Consider the following 20,632-nt stretch of genomic DNA (forward strand, 5'->3'; position numbering starts at 1 on the left):
TAATTTATCACAGTGTCTCTCAATCACAGGAATAATTTCCAGTCTAGTTTTCTTATACTAATGCTCTTTACTTCAACACAAGTGCACATATATAAAACAACTTACAGTTCACAAGAATATCTCTCTCTGTGACACTATGTTTTTCCTAACTCTATAAGGTATAATTCTCCATACTTTTCCATTCCATTGGGAGAGTTGTTCCACATTTTCTGGGACAGTAATGTAGTTTCCTCGGGTTTTTTTTTTATTTTTTGGTAGTCTGGGGGAGGTCTGGAACCTACCTGAGAAAATGGCACTTTTCTATCTTTTGTGGTTTGGAATCATATAAAGTAGTGTGTGCCATCAAATCAGTATCGACTCCTGGTGACCACAGAGTCCTGTTGTTTTCTTTGGTAGAATAAAGGAGAGCTTTACCATTGACATCTCCCGCGCAGTATGAAATGATGCCTTTCAGCATCTTCCTATATCGCTGCTGCCCGATATAGGTGTTTCCCATAGTCTAGGAAACATACCAGTGGGGATTCGAACTGGCAACCTCTGGCTTGCTAATCAAGTCTTTCCCCTGCTGCGCCATAGAGGACTTGGAAACATATAGGCCCATCCTATATAGTTAAATAAACATAACATACAGGTGAAACTCGGAAAATTAGAATATCGTGCAAAAGCTCATTAATTTCAGTAATGCAAATTAAAAGGTGAAACTGAAATATGAGACAGACGCATTACATGCAAAGCGAGATAAGTCAAGCCTTAATTTGTTATAATTGTGATGATCATGGCGTACAGCTCATGAAAACCCCAAATCCACAATCCCAGAAAATTAGAATATTACATGGAACCAAGAAGACAAGGATTGAAGAAAAGAACAATATCGGACCTCTGAAAAGTATACAGTATACTGTGCTTGACTGGCCAGCAAACTCACCTGACCTGACCCCATAGAGAATCTATGGGGCATTGCCAAGAGAAGGATGAGAGACATGAGACCAAACAATGCAGAATTGCTGAAGGCCGCTAAGGAAGCATCCTGGTCTTCCATAATACCTCATCAGTGCCACAGGCTGATAGCATCCATGCCACGCCACATTGAGGCAGTAATTGCTGCAAAAGGGGCCCAAACCAAGTACTGAATATATATGCATGCTTATACTTTTCAGAGGTCCGATATTGTTCTATTCTTCAATCCTTGTCTTCTTGGTTCCATGTAATCTAATTTTCTGAGATTGTGGATTTGGGGTTTTCATGAGCTGTACGCCATGATCATCACAATTATAACAAATTAAGGCTTGACATCTCACTTTGCATGTAATGCGTCTGTCTCATATATCAGTTTCACCTTTTAATTTGCATTACTGAAATTAATGGACTTTTGCACGATATTCTAATTTTCCGAGTTTCACCTGTATATACAGTATATATGGTTTATATTACCTATAGGTCATATAGGATAAACATAACCAAGTACACACACTTTGGGTTCCTTCGAGGAAGAGTAGGATATACATGTAAAAATATGAACAAACCACTCACAGTCACGCAAGATATTGCTGAACTATTCCCCCAGTCCTCTCCTATGGTCTTCTCATCCTGAGGACTTCTGTGCTTGCCTCTTAAAGATACAGTATACAATAACATTACCAACATATTCTCACAGTAATTGCATAAGGTCTGTATTTTTTTATATAGAGAGAGAGAGTAATATTATTACTAAAACTATTAGTAGTTTATTATACTTCCTTAAAACCTATACTGTTTGGCTTTAGAAGGTCTCCTTAAACAGCTAGTTCAATTTCCTTCTATCCCAGATAGAGGGTGGTTGGAATAGGCCTTAATAAATTGGGAGGTCAGGAATGATCTCACTGAGACAACTTCCAAATAAGGCATGCAAGCCTTTTGAAGGCATTTATAGTCTTTGCACACACTCAGTACCTTATCCAAGAAGTCCAAAATAGTTTCCTATGATTGTTCTTTTTCCATTTCAGTACTTAATTTTGAGCCAAATAATTTTGGATATGCTTGACAAACTAGGTTTCTTCATTATCTGGATATGTTAGGCTTTCTGCTTCTACTTTCTGATATCCTGTTGTGTCTGTCTATATATGATTAACAGTATATTTGTGGATGCTTCCCAGAATTTTATTTTCACAAGTGAACCTCTGGAAAGTGTTACGGGCAAAACATGAAAACATTTCTACAAAATAAGATCATATCCATATATATTTATATAGATATAGATACAGACACACACACATTTATTGGTTTGGGGCAAGTATGTCAATTTATTACACAATGTCATATCTTACATATATATAAAGAGGAAGAAGTAGTGGCCAAAGCTGATATAACTTAATATTGAGTTACTAGTTAAGCTAAATCCTCCTAGATTTCCCATTTCAATTTTGTCCAAAAGCTAATTTTGCTTGACATTCTGACCTTTGCATGAGCTAATTCTGTCTGAATTTCCTCTTTGTAAATACATTTCAGTGCTTTAGATTGTGTGAAGGATACCAGAAAATGATTTATTTTGGCAGTGAATGTTGTTCACATAATATCATTTAAAAACGTCCGCATAAAATGAACTTCAGAAACCAGGGCTGAAATCTTATGCACATGTACTTGAGAGTAGATCTCCACTGAACACATCCAGACTTACTTCTGAGGATGGGACTGCATTTCATCTTCAGCTTTAATTTGAGGGGAAAGTTCATAGCTGTTAAGTTTGAAGAAAAAACTTGGACACTTAGCAACAAGGACACTCCAGTTTTTCCTGTCAACCTATCCCTCACAGCTCTAGGGAACAGCTGGGTGAGGTTATACTGGGAGAAGATCATGCTCCAGAGATCCCCGGCTTAACCCCCACTGCGGAACCACCCTCATCTCTGTCTGGTCCCCAGGGACAATGCCACCACAAGCCCCAGATCCAGATGCAGCAGTGGTGCTGGAGTGTTCGGCTGGCAGCCTGCAAGCTTGGTCAGGAAGGGTCTCCTCATGAGACAGAAGAATCTCTTTGGGAGCATGAGACAGAAGCACACCCAGTTGGAAGAAATGAGGCTGAGTAATACCAGGCAGAATTCTTCCTGGTCCTATTTAAGATCATTAGTTGCAGCTAGCCATTGCTAGTGCAACAGTTCACTGCTCACCCAACTGCTGCCTGCTGTGACCAGCTTCTATAGGTAGAGCTCAGGCACTTCCACAGAATGGCTGGAAATAGTACTATGCACTTTGGTGCCAGTGGAGTTGCAGTTTGTTTATCTCACTGCTTTATAGCATATTTATTATTATTATTATTATTATTATTATTGAAATTATAATATTATAATTATAATATTATAATTATAATAATATAATTATTATATAAAGGACAGTGAAGAAGATGCATTTCAAATGGTCAATAACGAGAAACTATTCAACACCAATGAAACAAAGCAGGCTTACAAGAAAGAACAAGTCAAGAACCGAGCAGAAAAATGGAAAAATAAGTCACTGCATGGTCAATATTTGCACAATATAACTGAAAAATCAGACATCACCAAGACCTGGGAATGGCTTAAGAATGGAAACTTGAAGAAAGAAACAGAGGGTTTAATACTGGCTGCACAAGAACAGGCACTAAGAACAAATGCAATAAGAGCAAAAGTAGAAAAATCAACAACAAACAGCAAGTGCCACCTTTGTAAAGAAGCAGATGAAACAATGGACCACCTAATCAGCTGTTGTAAAAAGATTGCACAGACTGACTACAAACAAAGGCATGACAAGGTAGCAGGGATGATACACTGGAACATCTGCAAAAAATACAAGCTACTTGTAGCCAAAGATTGGTGGGACCATAAAATTGAAAAAGTTGTAGAAAATGAAGATGCAAAAATATTATGGGACTTCCGACTACAAACAGACAAACATCTGCCACACAATACACCAGATATAACTGTAGTCGAGAAGAAAGAAAAACAAGTGAAAATAATCGACAAAGCAATACCAGGGGATAGCAGAATAGAAGAAAAAGAAATAGAAAAAAATCACAAAATACAAAGATCTACAAATTGAAATTGAAAGGCTGTGGCAGAAGAAGACCAAAATGATCACCAGTGGTAATTGGCGCCCTAGGTGCAATTCCAAAACAACTTGAAGAGCATCTCAACACCATAGGGGCCACAGAAACCACCATCGGCCAATTACAAAAAGCAACGTTACTCGGAACAGCCTATATTCTGCGACAATATCTATAATAACAGCAACAACACTGATAATAAAATTCAGCCATCCCAAGTCCTTGGGAAGGACTCGATTTCTGGATAAAACAAACCAGTCAATAACACCTGTCTGACTATGTAAACAACAACAACATAATAAAAGTATTTATACCCCACCCCTTCAATGCATTACTGCTTGGGGCAGCTTACAACATTAATAAAATAGATACAATATAGAATAAAACATTTAAAAGGTTAAAAAGTTAAAAGACCAGTCTAAAACCACAATTAAAATAACAAGTTTTAAAACGGAAATTAAAAGTTATCAGTAAGACGCTAAACACTAAGAAACCTACCAGATAAAAAGCAGAGGATAAGATATTAAAAAGCCGCTATAAAAAGATACATCTTCCGAGGCGATGCTCTTCTGGGAGGGCTTTCCAAAGTTGAGGGGGCACAACCAAAAAGGTCCTGTCTCTAGATCTCTGTTAGTCAGATCTCTGTTAGTGGCAGGGCCATAAGCAGGGCCTGAGATGCCAGGCAGAGAGCTCAGCATCTCAGGTCCTTATTTTAATGAAATGGTGTTATGGCTGGTTTAAAATACTGTTTATAACACTGCTTATAAAAATCTGTATCACTGAGGTTTCCACCAGAAAATAAAACAAATCAATAACAATATAACAGCCAGACCTTGAGCAGAGCTCAGAGGTCTGCACTTCTTGGTCCCTGCAGAACAACCTCCAGGCTTGATGGGGCCCTTGGCAAGGTGGCCTCTGGTAACCCCCTCTGACTTGGGTGTGCCTTCCTCCCCTTACTATGGTGACAAATGCAAGGCTGCATGGGACACTGTTGCGGGGGGGGGGACATGGTGTGAAGCAGCTGCTGGCTTGAACGCTGTTGCTACTGTTGCCAGTCTACCAAGAAACTTACATCTGCAGCAGGGTAAGGGGATAGGATTAGGAACTAATCCAGCTGCCAGTTATTAAATGGGTTCAGTTCTCTCCAGAGGGCCAGGGCAGGTGTCAGCAGTAGGATCTCAGCGGGGTGGCCCCTTGGCAGGTGCCCACGGATGCTTTGTGCTGACACTGATCATGCATCCCTGTTATTTGAGTGAGTGGATATGGTCACCAACAAAAGAACAAAAAGTCTGACTGTAAAGGTCAGATAGGCTATACCTTTAAAGCACATGCTGATAAAGACACTAATAGTCATTTGAAAAATAGCAGGTGGAAAGAACAGGAGATCTGCAGGGTTATTCCGTGAATGAAAAAACAATCTAAGCTAAAACAATGCTCAGCAGCAGCCAAAGTGTAGCTGCAAGCCTGTGCAACTTACATGGGAATAAGATCCATTGAACAACACATTGCTTGAGAATATATATGCCCAGGATTGGGTTGTGCATTCCTGGATGGACCACTTCTATGACATGACAGTTTAAGTCCTATTCACACATTATGTTCAACACACATACAATAGTATATTTCCTATCTGCACTCCACATTTGAAGGGACCTGTATGCAGGTTAGGTTTTAAAATGAACAAACATACAATCAGTCATACAGATACATGTACATGGGTACGGTCTGTCTGAATGGGGCTTCTGACCATTATGATTTTGCATTTGGTCTACCTATTGCAGTCTATCTATATAATTCTCTAAGGTGTACCCATGGCTAATCCCATATGTGGCAGCTCTCGCAAGAGTTCACAAGCAGCTGCCAGATAGCGACGGGGATGGACGGGAGAGAAGAAAATGGTGGTGGCAGCCGGGCCAGGGACCCAGCAGGGGGAAAGATGGCTGTAGGTGGCAGGCAACAGCCCGGCAGATAAAACAGTTGGGGCGGGGGGGCGGAAGAAGGCGGCAGAGGCCAGATGGAAAGAAAACAACAGCGGTGGTGGGTGGGCAGGGGGGAATGGAGGGGGATGCGTGGAAGTGGTGGCGAACTTGAGGCGCAGATGTTCCACACCTGGCCCAGCTAGTTTTCAGTATTCTGCCAAGTAATATTACTTTCCAGGGGAATTTTAGGAGATCTCTCTCCACTTGGAATTGTATTGCAAACATCACCTTATCCCATACAGATCATTGCAAAACTGTTCATTTCACTCTTGGATGGCACTGAATTAGATTACTTGTTCAAAATAAATCACAGATTTAATCCCTCCATCCAGAGATGGAGGGAGGAGAGTGAAGACTGTATGCATAAATTTATCTTTGAGATCTTGTTGCATCACTGAAATTACAAATTGATAAATAGTCAGAGAGTACATTTAAAGAAGCACAGTCAAAGTGTGTCACAATGTGCCCTAACCATATGTGCTTTTGAAACAAGAGGCAGGTAGGATTTGGTGTTTTATGAAAGCCACATCCATGCAACTGGAATATGTAGCTATGTGTAGCATAATTAGTGCCATTTACTTGTTGAATTATTAATTGTTCAATTTGTTTCTTACTCTGGGCAGGATTACTGTGAGATGGGCAGGAGTAATTTAGGGAGGGGCCATAGCTCAGTAGTGGGGCACAGATTCAGTCTCTGGCATCTCCAGGTAAGATGGGGAAAGTCCTGTGTCTGAAACCCTGGAAAGGGGTTGCCAGTAAGCGTAGACAATTGTGAGCTGAGTGGGACAATGATCTGATTGATGAAGCTGCATAAGGCAGCTTCATGTGTTCAGCTTGCACTGCAGGCTGGGGCCATGTGATGGAGAGATGTCTGGAGGCCTATATGGGAGGTGCAGATGGGCCTCTTGTTAAAAGAAATGGCAGTTCTGCATGGCTGCAGGGAAGAGAGGAGAGGGCTTAACTCAGTGCTTTACTTCCCTTGCATGCCTCTGCACTTACACAGGAATGGATTTTGCGCAAAGTTGCTATAGTTCTTGTACAGAAGTACAACATAAGAACACATTGAGGTTGTGCACCTGGCCGCTGCTGCAAGGACTGCAGGGAAAGCAGGAACTCACCTGCCTTCCCTAGCAGATGAGCAGTGGCCGTTGTTGCCTTCTCCATGCCACGCGCCCACACAAGCAGTGGGATGACATAGGCTGAAGTCGGAAGCAGGAGGGCTCCCCATCACTCCCACACCCCACGGTGCCCACAGTGCAGCTGCTCCTTCTCTTCGGCTTGCTGCTGGAAATGGCAGTGGGCGCCTGCACTGGGCAGGGAGGAAGCCTTTTAACCAGGCGGCAATCATTCTTATGATACCTGCTGAGGTCAAACGAACTTCAGGTTCGTTTAACTTAAGCTAGGCGCTTTCCAGATTAGCCGCTCAACAGCGGCAAAATGCTTCTGTTCAGGCAAATCACATTCAAATCGTAAATAGAAGAGTGCCCAGCCAGGGTCGCATTCTCACGAAAACTAACAACCTGAAAAAACAGCAATTTTTTTTACGCTGGATATACAACGTTAGAGCACTATATTGCACCGATTAAATTCAGAACAAGGCATTGGAAATATGAACGGCACCCTGCTGTCAGCGTAGGGACTGGGGTGTCACAACACAGGAAGGGTGGAAGCACACTTCAGAGATACGTTGTGACCTTGTTGCAGGGTCTAATCTGGAAAGCTCCCTAAAGGCCAGAGTTAAAAGTTGGGTTGGGCAAGAGGGCAGCGCCGGGATCAAGCTTGATCCCGGCACTGCACACAAGCAGCCCAACCCAGGCAGCGCTGCCCTAGCCTGGGTTAGGCTGCTCATGTGAGTAGGCTGATTGTATTCAAAGTTAAATATGATGGATTGGATGATGGCATCAATCAAGATAAACTTTGAATACTTTGGCTAACATCCTGACTGATGCGGCGACAGTGCCTGGCTACAGTGGTAGCATCCCTGCAGAAATGCAGGTGCTCATATGTGGTAGAATTCTAACCTATCTCCTCTTCCCTTGCAAGCACTCTGAGCAACCTGAAATTATGTTCCTGAAGGTCACACAGCCCTCGGGGACATACTTTTGTGTTGTTCAGAATGCTTCTGGGGAAAGAGAAACCAGCAAACATCTCCCCCCCTCCCCCTACATGTGAGCACTCATGCTTCTGAAGCAGGGATGCTATTGCTGCAGCTAGACATCCTTTCACTGTGCTGATGCAGCATTAGGATGCTGGCCAGTATTTGTTACTACGGGGTATTCAAACAATAACAACAACTATTTATATACTGCTTTTCAGTGAAAGTTTCCAAAGCAGTTTATATAGATAAATAAATAAACAAATAAGATGAATCCCTGTCCCCAAAGGGCTCACAGTCTAAAAAGAAACATAAGATAGACACCAGCAACAGTCACTGGAAGTACTGTGCTGGGGGTGGATAGGGCCAGTTACTATCCTTCCCCCTTGCTAAATAAAGAGAATCACCAGGTTAAAAAGGTGCCTCTTTGCCCAGTTAGCAGGGGTCAGGCTCTTAACTGTTTGGCTTTTTCATATAACACAGCAAAAGTGGATAAGAATCTGATTTCCTGCAAAATATATGTAGGTCTTTCGATCTGACATACCTCCCTCCCGCCCCATGTATTTCTCTGTGGGTATTCCACTGTGGAGGAAAAACATTATGTCCGAACTGGCCCTGAGAGGAACCAGGATAGTTTGTTTTGCAACTTCACAATCCTCTGTAGATGAGCAGTACTGTTCAATTTAATAATATTGGGTAACATTTGGCAAATGCTACAGTATATCCTATTGCACCATCAATATCTCCAACAGAAAAACTGAAACTGGTCAAAGTATGAAGTTCAACATGATATATTACTTGATACTTTACATTAATTTAAGGGTTTCTTTTATTCTAATTGGTCCAGTTTTAATTAATAACACAGTGTATAAAATCCATCTAGTAATAAAGATTAGCTTATTTCAGCATAAATTGGTCCAGTTTTAATTAATAACACAGCGTATAAAATTCATCTAGTAATAAAGATTAGCTTATTTCAGCATTTGTAGATGGATTTAATACATTTGTTTAATTAACTCTCCCCTTTCCCAAGCTGCTCATATTTTCAGAAGTCTTTCTACAAGTACCTCTTCCATTTGATCATGTGAGACATATAGGTGGTAGTTGGGAAAAGGTAGCTCTTTCCAGAGCGGCTTACCTGATGCCTAGTTTTATGAGTTTTAGGTGCCAGTGTCCAAGGCATTTCACATGCTCAGACTTTGATGCTTGGAAGTTATATTATGCCTTTCAGAAGTTATTATGGTAAACACATGTTAATGTGAAGATTGTAGTAGCAATTGTTAATATTTCATTTCCTACTTTTATTGTTTTAGTTTGCAGCCAAAGAAACAGCATATGTGGTGACATGGGTGTCTTTAACACCATTGCTGAAGAGTAAAACCCAACTCTGTGCACATTAATTGAAAGTAAACCACATTGGACTCTGTGTGAGTTCTCCATAGACAGGTTGAGAATCCCATTGCATGTCCTTAAAATCAGAGATTGATTATTTTATCTGATATGTGTAGTGTGGTTTAAGCATACCTTGGGTACTTCCAGACCTGCTCCTTGTAACATCACTCAATCAAAGTTTTTCTGCTTGAAGCTGCAAGTGGAATTGACAGTGTTGGGTTTTTTTAGCACTTTCACAGCACTATGTCCCATCCACATTTGTGGGCATTCCATAATGTAACATGGTTTGACGATCTTCCCCTTTTTATCCCACCCATTTCTGTTGTATCTGGGCACGAACAGGTCAAAACACCTCAGAACGATCCTGTTGCTTATCAGAAAAACAGAACAATAGCACTAACAGTCCATAATAAAGTCATGGCACAGCTGTAAAGTGTGCTGTCAAGTCGGTGTCAGCTCCTGGCGACCTCAAAGCCCTGTGGTTGTCTTTGGTAGAATACAGAAGAGGTTTACCATTGCCTCCTCCCGACCAGTATAAGATGATGCCTTTCAGCATCTTCCTATATTGCTGCTGCCCAATACAAGTGTTTCCTATAGTCTGGGAAACATACCAGCGGGGATTCGAACCGGCAACCTCTAGCTTGCTAGTCAAGTCATTTCCCCGCTGTTCCATTGGTACAACTCTTCTAAAACAAGTTGGACTTTCCACATTAATAAATACTAGCTGACCTGGCGCAGGGCATGAGTGCCCCTAGTTCTCCCTTTCTCTCCCCCCTCCATTCAGTTCCAGTTCCCCCACCCCTTCAGCCCCAGCCACCACTTCCTCTCGGCAGCTGGCTGGCCGCTTCCTCTCACTGGGCGGTGCTTCCTCTCGCCGCCAGGCGGCTGGCCTGGCTGCCGCTTCGCTTCCTCTCGTCACCCAGCAGCCAGCCTGGCCACCGCTTCCTCTCGTGGGGCGGCGTTTCCTTTCGCTGCCTGGCAGCTGGCCTGGCCGCCTCTTCGCTTCCTCTCACTTTCCTCTCCCCCTCCCCTCACTCATGAAATCTCACAAGAGCTGCCATGCATGGGATTAGCCATGGGTGGGTATGTCTTAGAGAACTATATATATAGATCATGACTTAAGTGCAGAGAAAATACCGGTCCTGACAGTCCTTCTATGAGGGGAGGCACTCATCTCAGGCAGCAAATCACTGGGGCAACAGCAGGGCAGCAAAATATCCCCTGCCACTACACCTACCTCCTGCTGCTGTCACTTGAGGGGTAAAGGGGGGGGGAAGCTTTTAGTGCCCTGCCTCAGGCGCAAAGCAACTTTGGGCCAGCACTGATACTAGTGAACAATGGATGGATGACATCTTCTGTGCAGTGCACGAAGAAGGTGCAACAACTCTGGACTAAACACCCTGACTGATGTGATGGGGAAATTACACAAAGTAGTCCCACTGAAATTAGAAGGGCAAGGTAAGCAATGCCTAACTTGCACTTCAATTACAACTAGCTGGGCTGTGTCACACCCTTGATCTCAGACAGCGAGGAGGAAGGGGAAGCTGTCAACTTTCCAGGCGATGCAGGAGTGTCTGAGCGGTAGAGCCCGGCTGTCAGTGTTCATGAAACAGCTGTGGTTAATGATTCAGAACAGGCACAACAACCTGACGGTATAGCTGGTGGTATAGCTCCAGCCCCTGCTGACTCCGCAACAGTGGCGTGTCACGAGACCCCGGGATCAATTGGAGACTATTAGGAGAAGCAAACGCCTATTGCAGAGGGCTGATAAGCCTTGAATGCCTGCCAGCTGGGAGCTCTCGGCTTGCACCATAAATCACGTCACCAGTCTTCTACTCACTGCTGAAAAGCAACATTCGTCAACCCTTGTGCCGACAGCGTGCAGCCAAGTCCGGTCAAGACGACCTTCCCGAGCTGTATCCAGTTTCAGCAGCTTCGCTTTGTCTCATGATCTTCCCTGGCAGTCGGCCAGACCTTGACAGGCTGGGCACAAGGCATTTGTACCTCCGGCTGGCCAGCCCACCCACCCACCACTGTTCCCCACACCACCATGCCCAGCTTGCTGGCTGGCCGCTCCCCCCCCCCCCGATTTCTGGCTTGTGGGCCGGTCAGAAAGCTGGCCCACCACCTTCTCCCACTCCCTCCTCCTGGCGGCCAGGCCAGGCCGGCCCATTGCCGCCGCCGCCTCCCAGCGGCCAGGCTGGCCCATTACTGCTGCTTCCTCCTCTGGGCGGCTGGGTGGGGCCAGGCTGGCCTACCACCACCAGCCGGGCCAGGGCCAGGCCTGCCACCATTGTCTCTTGTCCCCGTCACTATCCCTCAGGTGCTCTTGCGAGAGCTACCACACATGGGATTAGCGACGGGTGCATTTAGGAGAATTCAATAGATAGATAGATAGATAGATAGATAGGGACTATTTTGAGTAATTTTCCTCTATGGGCCCCTGTCTTTCAGAAGTTAATTAAATCCCAGAAGTAAATCCCTCATTCAGATGTAAATCCCAGAAACGGATTGGTTGGTTGTGTGTGTGTATGTAACAAGCTCTCAATATGTGTCACAATCTCCTCCTGCCTGTTCTCCCCCCTCCCCCTTTTCTTCCTTCTCCTTGAGACAGGCTGTTTACCTGGAATCCTTCTATCTCAAGGAGATAGCTTTTGCAGCTTTGCATTCCGTTTCAAAAAAATTCACTCCCTTTGGCACAGAACAGTGTTTTTGGCAGGAGGCACTTAGTACCATTAACATCTCTCTCTGCATCTCTCACACACAGAGAGCCAAAAGTAGCTGGGCTGGGGTTGTTGGCGGGAACTCCCCCGCCTGCTACTGCTGCAAGTTAACCGCCTTTTCCTCTTGCCCAGTCCTGGGTTTCCCCAGGCCAGCTTCGCTGGGACTCTTTCCTTGCTTGAGCTCCAGCCCTCCTAGCACCCCGCCCCTCCTTCTCCTCACAAGCTCATAATGAGCAGCAGGGACCGGGTCTGGGAGTCCCGCGGTAACCCGCCTCGCGGCATGCGGGGCTTCTTCCTCCCAGTGGTCCCGCCCCGCTTTGCTCCGTGCATGAACCCTTTATTGTGTCTGCCGCGCTCACTCCTCGCCGCCCGCCGCTGGGGCCTCGCTCCTCTCCAGGCACAGCGGCTGACCTCGTCCTCCGCCTCCTGGGACGCTCTGCCTTGGATACAGCGCAGGGAGGGCAGCCTCATAGCCGGCCCGCCCGCCCTCCTCCTCCCCACTCCGAGAGCGAGGCAGGCGAGGGGCGGCTGCAGTGCTGCTCCTTTATAGTCGCCCTTTCTTGGAAAAAGTCTTTTCCTTTCAGGTGGGAGGACAGGCGACACAGAAGCCCTGCTAGGAACCTGGGGCGGCCCTCGCACCTTATTTCTGCCGCTCCACAAAAGCCCTCAAAAGACTGACCATCTGCCTTAATATCATGAAAATTTATCCCCCAGATATAGATCTTCCCCACGGCATCACTTCAAGTCCGTCCTTGACCCTCTTTCCTTTCCAGTCCATCCCCGCGACGAGTCCCAGTTATTTCAGTCGCATCGTCATCGACCACCCGCCCCCGTCATTTCTCCGGTCGTGGCAAACAAATTAAACGTGTCCGTCTCCCGGGGGCAGAGCGGGGACACACCTTCCAGTGCTCATCTACTATACCCTCTCGCCAAAAAGACCCCTATCCTTTTCTGAAACGTCTGCCTTCTCTTTTACTTCAGAAGGTCGCCACCATTTGCCGCAGGGAACCCTTTCCCTTGCCAACAACTCGCCCAGGTGAAGCCTCTCACCCATGCCCCTCTAGTCCTCACTATCCCTAAGATTTTTTTTAGGGGCCTTTTTTTTTTTTTGGACTTCAGGTTACTTTCAATTCATCTCTGTTCTTGGGTGTGTGAGAGAGAGTGTATTGGGGTTGCCAACATTTCATTGCCAGAATGAGGCACACAAATTTGGGGGGGGGGCTGGCTGGGGGGGGCTGGCAGGTATATGCAGTGGTAATCAAGAGCCTGTCACTGACGTATATGTAATTGAATTATATGCTCTTGAATAAATGAGGGACAAACGCTGACCCTATAGGGACCAAGGTTTCATCCCTGAAATGAGGGACATCCTGCATAATAAGGCAACCCTAGTGAGTATGCACATGTATATAATGTCCCCCATCCCCATGCAATCAGGGTTGCAGACCCCCCAACCAACTGAAGAGCCCCCCTTCATTTTACTGAACACCGCCCACCAAACCTAAACACCTATATCTCCCCCCCCCTTATTATGTGAGCGAGGAGTTGCTTCTCGAGCTTTCCCGCGCTGTCTGCCCCCTCCTCGCCCAGGCTAGAAAATCCCTGTCCCGCGTGCGCTCCTCTCCGCGCTCCTGCGCAAGAGCACCCTCGCCAGTCAGTCGTGCTGGCTTGGCACCGCATCCTCCTGCCTCTCCCTTTCTCACAGAGGTTCCGCGGCCTGGGAGTCCCCATCTGGCTTTCTGGGGCGCCGCTGCCTCCTTAGGGTAGCTCCTCTAGCCCCATCAGCTTTGCAACTGTCTCTCCCTCCATCCTCTGCCTTCTCCCTGCCTTTCATCTTGCCGAGTTGGGAGGCGGGAGGACGTCAGTGTGAGTGGGCTGGTCCAGGGCAGGGCACTGCGAGAGCGCCTCACTTTACACGCTCCGCTCCTTCCCTCCCGCGGGAAGTGTAAGAGGCAGGGGAAAGGTCCCTCCGTGCTGAGCCTGCCTTTCCATCTGGAGTGGCCACGGTGAGGCCTGGGGAGGGGGACGCCGGGCTGAGGGGGCCTGAGAGGCTGCGGTGAGGGTTGGTAGGAGACGCCAAGCACGCGCTTTCAGGGCCGCTTCCTTCCTGGCACCGGGGATTTACTCGTCGGGGAAGACCTGCAAAGCCGCAACAGCGAAGTAACAGCACTTGGCCGGCGGGTGAGTCGGGAAAAACAATTGGGGGATTGGTTTCCATTCATTTGCCTGGAGAGGCTGGCGACTAAGCGGGGAATGGTAGTGGAGATGGACGGCGGCGGTGGCAGCAGCCTTTGCAGGGTAAACTTCCCTCCATGTGCTTATGAACTTTGGATGTGAAAAATAATGAGGCGATTCTCGGTTTGAGGGTGGCTCAGTTATTATTATGTATGTGCATGCAAAATAGAGTATGGGGTGTGTGTGTGTGTGTGGTCAGTCGTTTTTGCAGCAGCGATCCTATGCATTTTTACTCGGGAGTAAGTCTGTCGGTTTCAAAGGGCTGTACTTAAAAGGTACACTTTTAAGGCTGCAGCAGTCGTTAAGAAGTTTTAGCTTGATCGTTCCAAGTTGTAGCCTGCCTTCCGGGCATTGGTTTGACCGTGTGGGTGTGGGAGAAAAGACAGCGAGGATATGCAACAGATCTTGGGCTCGTTCCATGCTGGAGCGTCCTGGAAACAGGGAAAAGCTGGAATCCCACAAACAGGTTTGGCAGCGGGTGATCAAAGGAGTTTCTGTCTGTTATAACCAGCGGAACGTGTGACTTAAAAAAAAGAAAGAAAAGAAAAAAAAGAAAGAAGAATGAGTGGGGGAAGGGGGGGGAATGAAGCCCATACTTTAGCCTTTCCCGCTTGAAGCTGAGAAGATCATGCTTGAAGAGAAGAAAACCAGAGCACAAAACTTTGCAGATCGTACATATATGGCTAAGTAGCTGAGTTGCAGAGTATTGTGCAAACCAGGATCCTACTCAACTGGCTGCAGGGACTCGCTCGACTACTGTGTTTGTTGCTGTTAGAGCGGTTTCCCTCCCATCTGTCTGTGACGAGCGGGCAGATAAATCTGCCACTCGTCTTTTATTGCTCTGCTGCCTGCTGTGTCTTTCCAACGTGGAAAATGAATGCGGGAGTGAATGCATTGTTCGTTCCCGAGACCCTGAACACTTGAGTTGCTGGAAGGAGCTGTTAGTTTTTCCCACATGCACACCTTGTTGTGATTGAAGCCTTTTTGGAATGCCAATAACTTCTCCCTCTCCTTCTGTGTGGAGAAAGAACTCTTGCCTTATTTTGTGTTGTCCCGGCATAAATTACAGTGTATCTCAGGGGTGGGACTGCAAGGAGCTTTGCCTTCACATAAGCCACCAGAAAGCCCTTCCAAACTGCTTTTGTTGTTCTTGCATTTTTGTGGGAAGTGCTGTGATGACTTGAGTAGAAGAAAACCCGCAGGTCAGATGTTATTCCACAAACTTTGCTTGCATGAAGTTATCCAGTCTCGTACATTGCATTGTTAATATTTGGATTTATTTCTTCCACAGTGTCTTATTTTCTTTCTTATCAGTTCTGAAATAGGAAGAAGCCCTTGTTCCTAACAAGTGGAGTGTTCCTAACAGTATAATAAACAATATACATATTTTAGGAGAAGTGTGGGCTTATATACTAGTTTTTAAGAAAGTAATGCAGCAGATGAAGTAAATTAAGCAATTGCAGAACAAAAGGGAGAATTTACTCTGCAATCTTCCACTTTTTTTTTGCAGTCTGATCCTGTGCATGCTTACTCTAAAGTAAGTTATGCTGAATTCAGTGGTGTTTACACCCAAGTAAGTATGCAAAAGATGGTAGCCTTGGATTCAGTGTTGTTGGCTCTTCTATGAGGCAAGGTGAGACAGTTGCTTTAAGCAGCAGGCGCAAGAGGGGAGCACTACTGCCCTGCCCCCGTCACCGTGGGTGCCACCCCTAGCTGCCTGCCACTGACTCTTCCCCCCTCATCAGGGTGTGCTCAGTGAGTGCCAGGTACAGAGACTTCTCCATCTAGACACTGACTGTACAAATTCTGCCAGTTGTTTCTGGACTACCGCTCCCATCATCCTCAGCCACAGTGGCCAGTAGTCAGGTATGATGGGAGTTGTAGTTGAATATCTACAGGAGGGCCAAAGTTGTGTAGCCCTGATCATCACTCTCCTCCTCCAGGAAGGACCAAGTAGAGGAGAGAAGGGTGCTGGGCTAGGGCATCTTCCTACCACTTTCCTCTTCCAGAAGGAGGAGGGAAGTAGAGGTGGTGGAGCTGGCAGCTGAAGTGGTGTCAGTAAGTGGGTGGTGCCTGCACCAAATGCACTGTGGCAGGGAGAAGAGAAAGGATAGAAGTCATGTCCCAGTCCAAATAAGAGGGAAGGAGGAGAGGGAGGGGAGGTGCTCTTAAGAGAGTGGAGAAGAGTGTCTTGGCAGGGGAGAAGGCAGGATTTGGTGCCTTGTCTCAGATTCTCATAGAACACACATAACCCTACCTGCTGCTTGACCCTTTGTTCAGCCAGTCTGGCTGCCAGTCTCTTTCTGGGTACAATTCAAGGTACTGTTTATCTTCTCTCTCTATATTTCTCTAAGGTGTACCCGTCGCTAATTGCATGCGTGGCAGCTCTCATGAGCTGCCAGCAAGTGGAGGGAAGGCAGTGGCGGACAGGCTTGTGGGTGTGGCAGGCAACAAAATGAGGGTGGGTAGGAAAAAACTGTGGCAATGGCAGGTGGGTGGGGGAAGAAGGCAGTGGCGGGTGGGGGAAGAATGTGGGCTGGGGCTAGAGGCCCAGATGCTCTGTGCCCAGCCTAGAGCTAGTTATCCTTAAAGCCCTAACCATTTGAGGCCCCAGATACATTAAGAACTGCCTGTTCCCAGATGAGTCTACCCATTTGATGATATCTGTCGAGATGACTGTGCTGCACTTGCTGACACTTGGGAAGGGAAGGCACATTTATCAGGCATGGGCGGGGTGTGTGTGCAAAACCTTCTCAGTGATAGTCCCTAGATTCTGGAACTCCCTTCCAGAAGAGATCCCTGCCACTCCAATTTTCCCAGTATTTGGGAAGCATGTGAAAATGGCCCGTTTTACCCTGATTTTGGGTCTTTAGGACGTATGACTTGTCAGGCATGGTCTCTGGACTATTTTATTGATTGTATGATTTTGATGTGTGTTTATATTGTGCTGTTTTTCATTTGTTTTATATGGCCTAGTGTTGGGTCATGTGACAAAGGGTAGTATAGAATGCAAAAACATAATTAAATAAATAAACAGGCCAAATCAGCATGGGAACAGTTGACAAAGCTGTTATGATGAATAAACTAGAGGTTTTTGATGTTGGGTTGTTTTTGTTGTTGAAGCTGCACAGTGTACCAATGTTGTTTGCATTGTTTGTCACTTGTTAACTCCATCACTTCAAGCAATATGCTTTAGGAAGCTCTTAAAAGCAACTTATTATTTTGTTTTTGCTGTTGTTTCTGCTTTCTAGGCTTTGTTCCTTTAAAAAAAATGGTACTAATGGTGTTAGGCAGGAAAAAGGAAATGGGTAGTTTAAAGGGAGCATTAACAATTGTAGTTGTTGTTCAGAGAAAATTTAGGAAGAGCTCTTTGACACACCAAAAAGAATGTATTCCCAAGTTGAAGAAATTGGGCTAGTGCCAACAATGGCATGAATATGTTCTCTTACAGCAGTGTTGGCACTTGTAATGTCACAGTTTTTAAAGAGCTTGATTGACCTACCTAAAGAAAGTGAGCGTGGTTGCTCACTTCTTCCCAGTTACTTTCCAACTAATTTTTGTGTACCCTAATACAACCAGGAGGGAGAGTAAACTAAAAACTTACTCTTCCTCCTGGCTGTGTAACCTTCTGTGTAAACTTCTTCCACATCGCCCCACCCCTGCCGCCAGTGCAGTGTGTCCTTTAAGATGGTGCTGTGTGTGTGTACCCATGCATGCAGCAGTGAGGAAGCTCCTTCTGTAACAAGGGTTTATGTTTGTTCCTGGATTCTGTCCCTTACCTCAAGGCTCTTGTGGTTCCTGTGCTTTTGGCAGTTGTACACAACTGGGAGGGAATTTTGGCAGATGCAGCTTGTCTTGCAAGAATGAGAGAAGCTTCAGGTGCTGATGTGCTCTGTCTTTTGTATTAAAGGAGCTGAAGTTCTGTTCTGGTCACCCTAAGGCTGTGAGCTCTGTGAATGAGAGCCACCAGACGTGCCACCCTTCACTTTGTGTTAGTTGCATTTGGGGGCAGAGTGTATTTCTTGACGGAGAAAGGATTTCTCAATTATCCATTTCTCAGTTATCCAAGATCTCTTCTTGGGGTTGCAGCAGGCTTCTGGAGCTGGCAGTTTTGCCTGCTACTTCTACCTAAGCAGAACCCTTTGTTGATCTGAGCAAAGCAAACATCTGATCTCCACAAGGCCCACATGCTTTGAGCTATGCCTCTGCTGGTGCTTTGCCAGTCTGCTAGACAGATGTGGATGAAAGAAGGGTCACTGTCAGGGTTGTGTGTATTCCATGCTAATCCACAACATGTGTTTATTCCATGCTAAAAGATTTAAAAGACTGTGTATCACTGCCCACACATTCTAAAGTATGCACCAAGAAAAGCTGAATTTGGTGTCATGTATATGCTATGCTAACTAAGGAAACTTGCATAATTTTAAATATTTTGCATAATTCTGGTGTTGCTAGTTATAAGGAGGGATGAGGAGCTGTGCAAAGTACTGTAGTCCTGTTCCCAAGCAGTAATTTAATCAGTACTTCTGAGATTTAAGCAGATATAGTCCACACACTCAAGCATGTTTTCACAGCCATAAAGGGCTAGAAATGTGTTTTAAAAAAGAAAAAGAAACCCAAACAACTTAGGAAGCTAAATTTTTCACCCAGCACCACATTCTGTGCTTCTTCTGTGCTCTTGAGGAATTGGGGCTTATACACATAGCCCTGGCCATTGTGATCCACCTTGGCCCACAGTATGACTACAGCATGAGTTTTCACTGATGCTTAGGTGGTTTTAGGCCCATGCTATTTAGGTGATCTTTACATAATTCTAATTAGGTTAAAAAAAATTCAACAAAAGTTCCCAAGGCGGTTTGATTGATTAAGTGCCATCAAGTCGGTATCTACACTTAGTGGCCACATTGATAGATTCTCTCCAGGATGATATGTCTTCAACTTGGCCTTTAAGGTCTCTCAGTGGTGCATTCATTGTTGTCATAATCAATTCCATCCACCTTGCTTCTGGTTGTCCTCTCCTTCTCTTTCCTTCAACTTTTCCCAGCATTATGGACTTCTCAAGGAAGTTGGGTTTTTGCATAATGTGTCCAAAGTATGATACTTTGAGCCTGGTCATTTGTGCCTCAAGTGGAAATTCAGGATTGATTTGTTCTATGATCCATTTGTTTGTTTTCCTGGCTGTCCATGGTATCCTCAAAAGTCTTCTTCAGTTCCAAAGTTCAAAAGCGGCAATACTTTTTCTGTCTTGTTTCTTCACAGTCCAGCTTTCTCATCCATAGAGTATAATGGGAAAAACCATTGTCCAAACTTTTCTAATCTTTGTGGGTATATACACGTCACAGCATCTAAATATCCTTTCCAAGGCCTTCATTGCAACCCTTCCAAGTACTAGCCTGCAGCGTGTTTCTTGACTGCTGGATCCTTTTGATGGTGGATCCTAAAAGGCAGAAGCTATCCACCGCTTCAATGTCTTCATTGTCAATTCTGAGGCTGGTTGCTGTACCTGTTGTCATCAGTTTAGTCTTCTTTACATTTAGTCGTAGTCCCATTTTTTTACTGTGCTCCTTGACTTTCATTACTGGAGTTTACAGATCATCTGCATTCTCAGTTATCAGAGTGGTGTCATCAGCGTAGTGCAGGTTATTGATGTTTCTTCCTCCAACTCTAAAACCGCGCCCATCTTCTTCCAATCCAGTTTCTCTCAGTATATGTTCAGCATATAAGTTGAATAAATACAGAGAAAGTATACAGCCTTGTCTTACTCCTTTGCCAATCTGGAACCAGTCTGTTTCACCATGTTCTGTCTGGATTGTGGCTTCCTGTCCTGTGCATAGGTTTCTCATGAGAACAGTTAGATCTTCTGGGACACCCATTTTCCTAAGGATATTCCACAACTTGACTTGGTTAATGCAATCAAAGACTCCTCTGTAGTCAATAAAGCACCTATTGACTGCTTTTTGGTATTCTTTGGCTTTCTCAGTTATCCAGCGTGCATCAGCAATGATGTCTCTTGTTCCCCAGCCTTTTCTGAAACCAGCTTGAACATCTGACATTTCCCTTTCCATTTAGGGCTCTAATCTCTGTTGGATGATCCTGAGCATTATTATGCTGGCATGTAAATTTAAGGATATTGTGCGATGGTTTGCACAATCTGTTA

At 45.3% G+C, this 20,632-nt stretch overlaps 1 protein-coding gene across 5 annotated transcripts in view; it reads left to right on the forward strand.

The window, feature by feature from the left end:
- ARSB (arylsulfatase B) overlaps window positions 1–20,632 on the forward strand; it is a 294,461-nt gene that overhangs the window by 140,930 nt on the left and 132,899 nt on the right. The window lies entirely within an intron of this gene.

This window comes from Hemicordylus capensis, chromosome 2, assembly GCF_027244095.1.
Source record: "Hemicordylus capensis ecotype Gifberg chromosome 2, rHemCap1.1.pri, whole genome shotgun sequence".
In the NCBI taxonomy this organism is placed as follows: Eukaryota; Metazoa; Chordata; class Lepidosauria; order Squamata; family Cordylidae; genus Hemicordylus; species Hemicordylus capensis.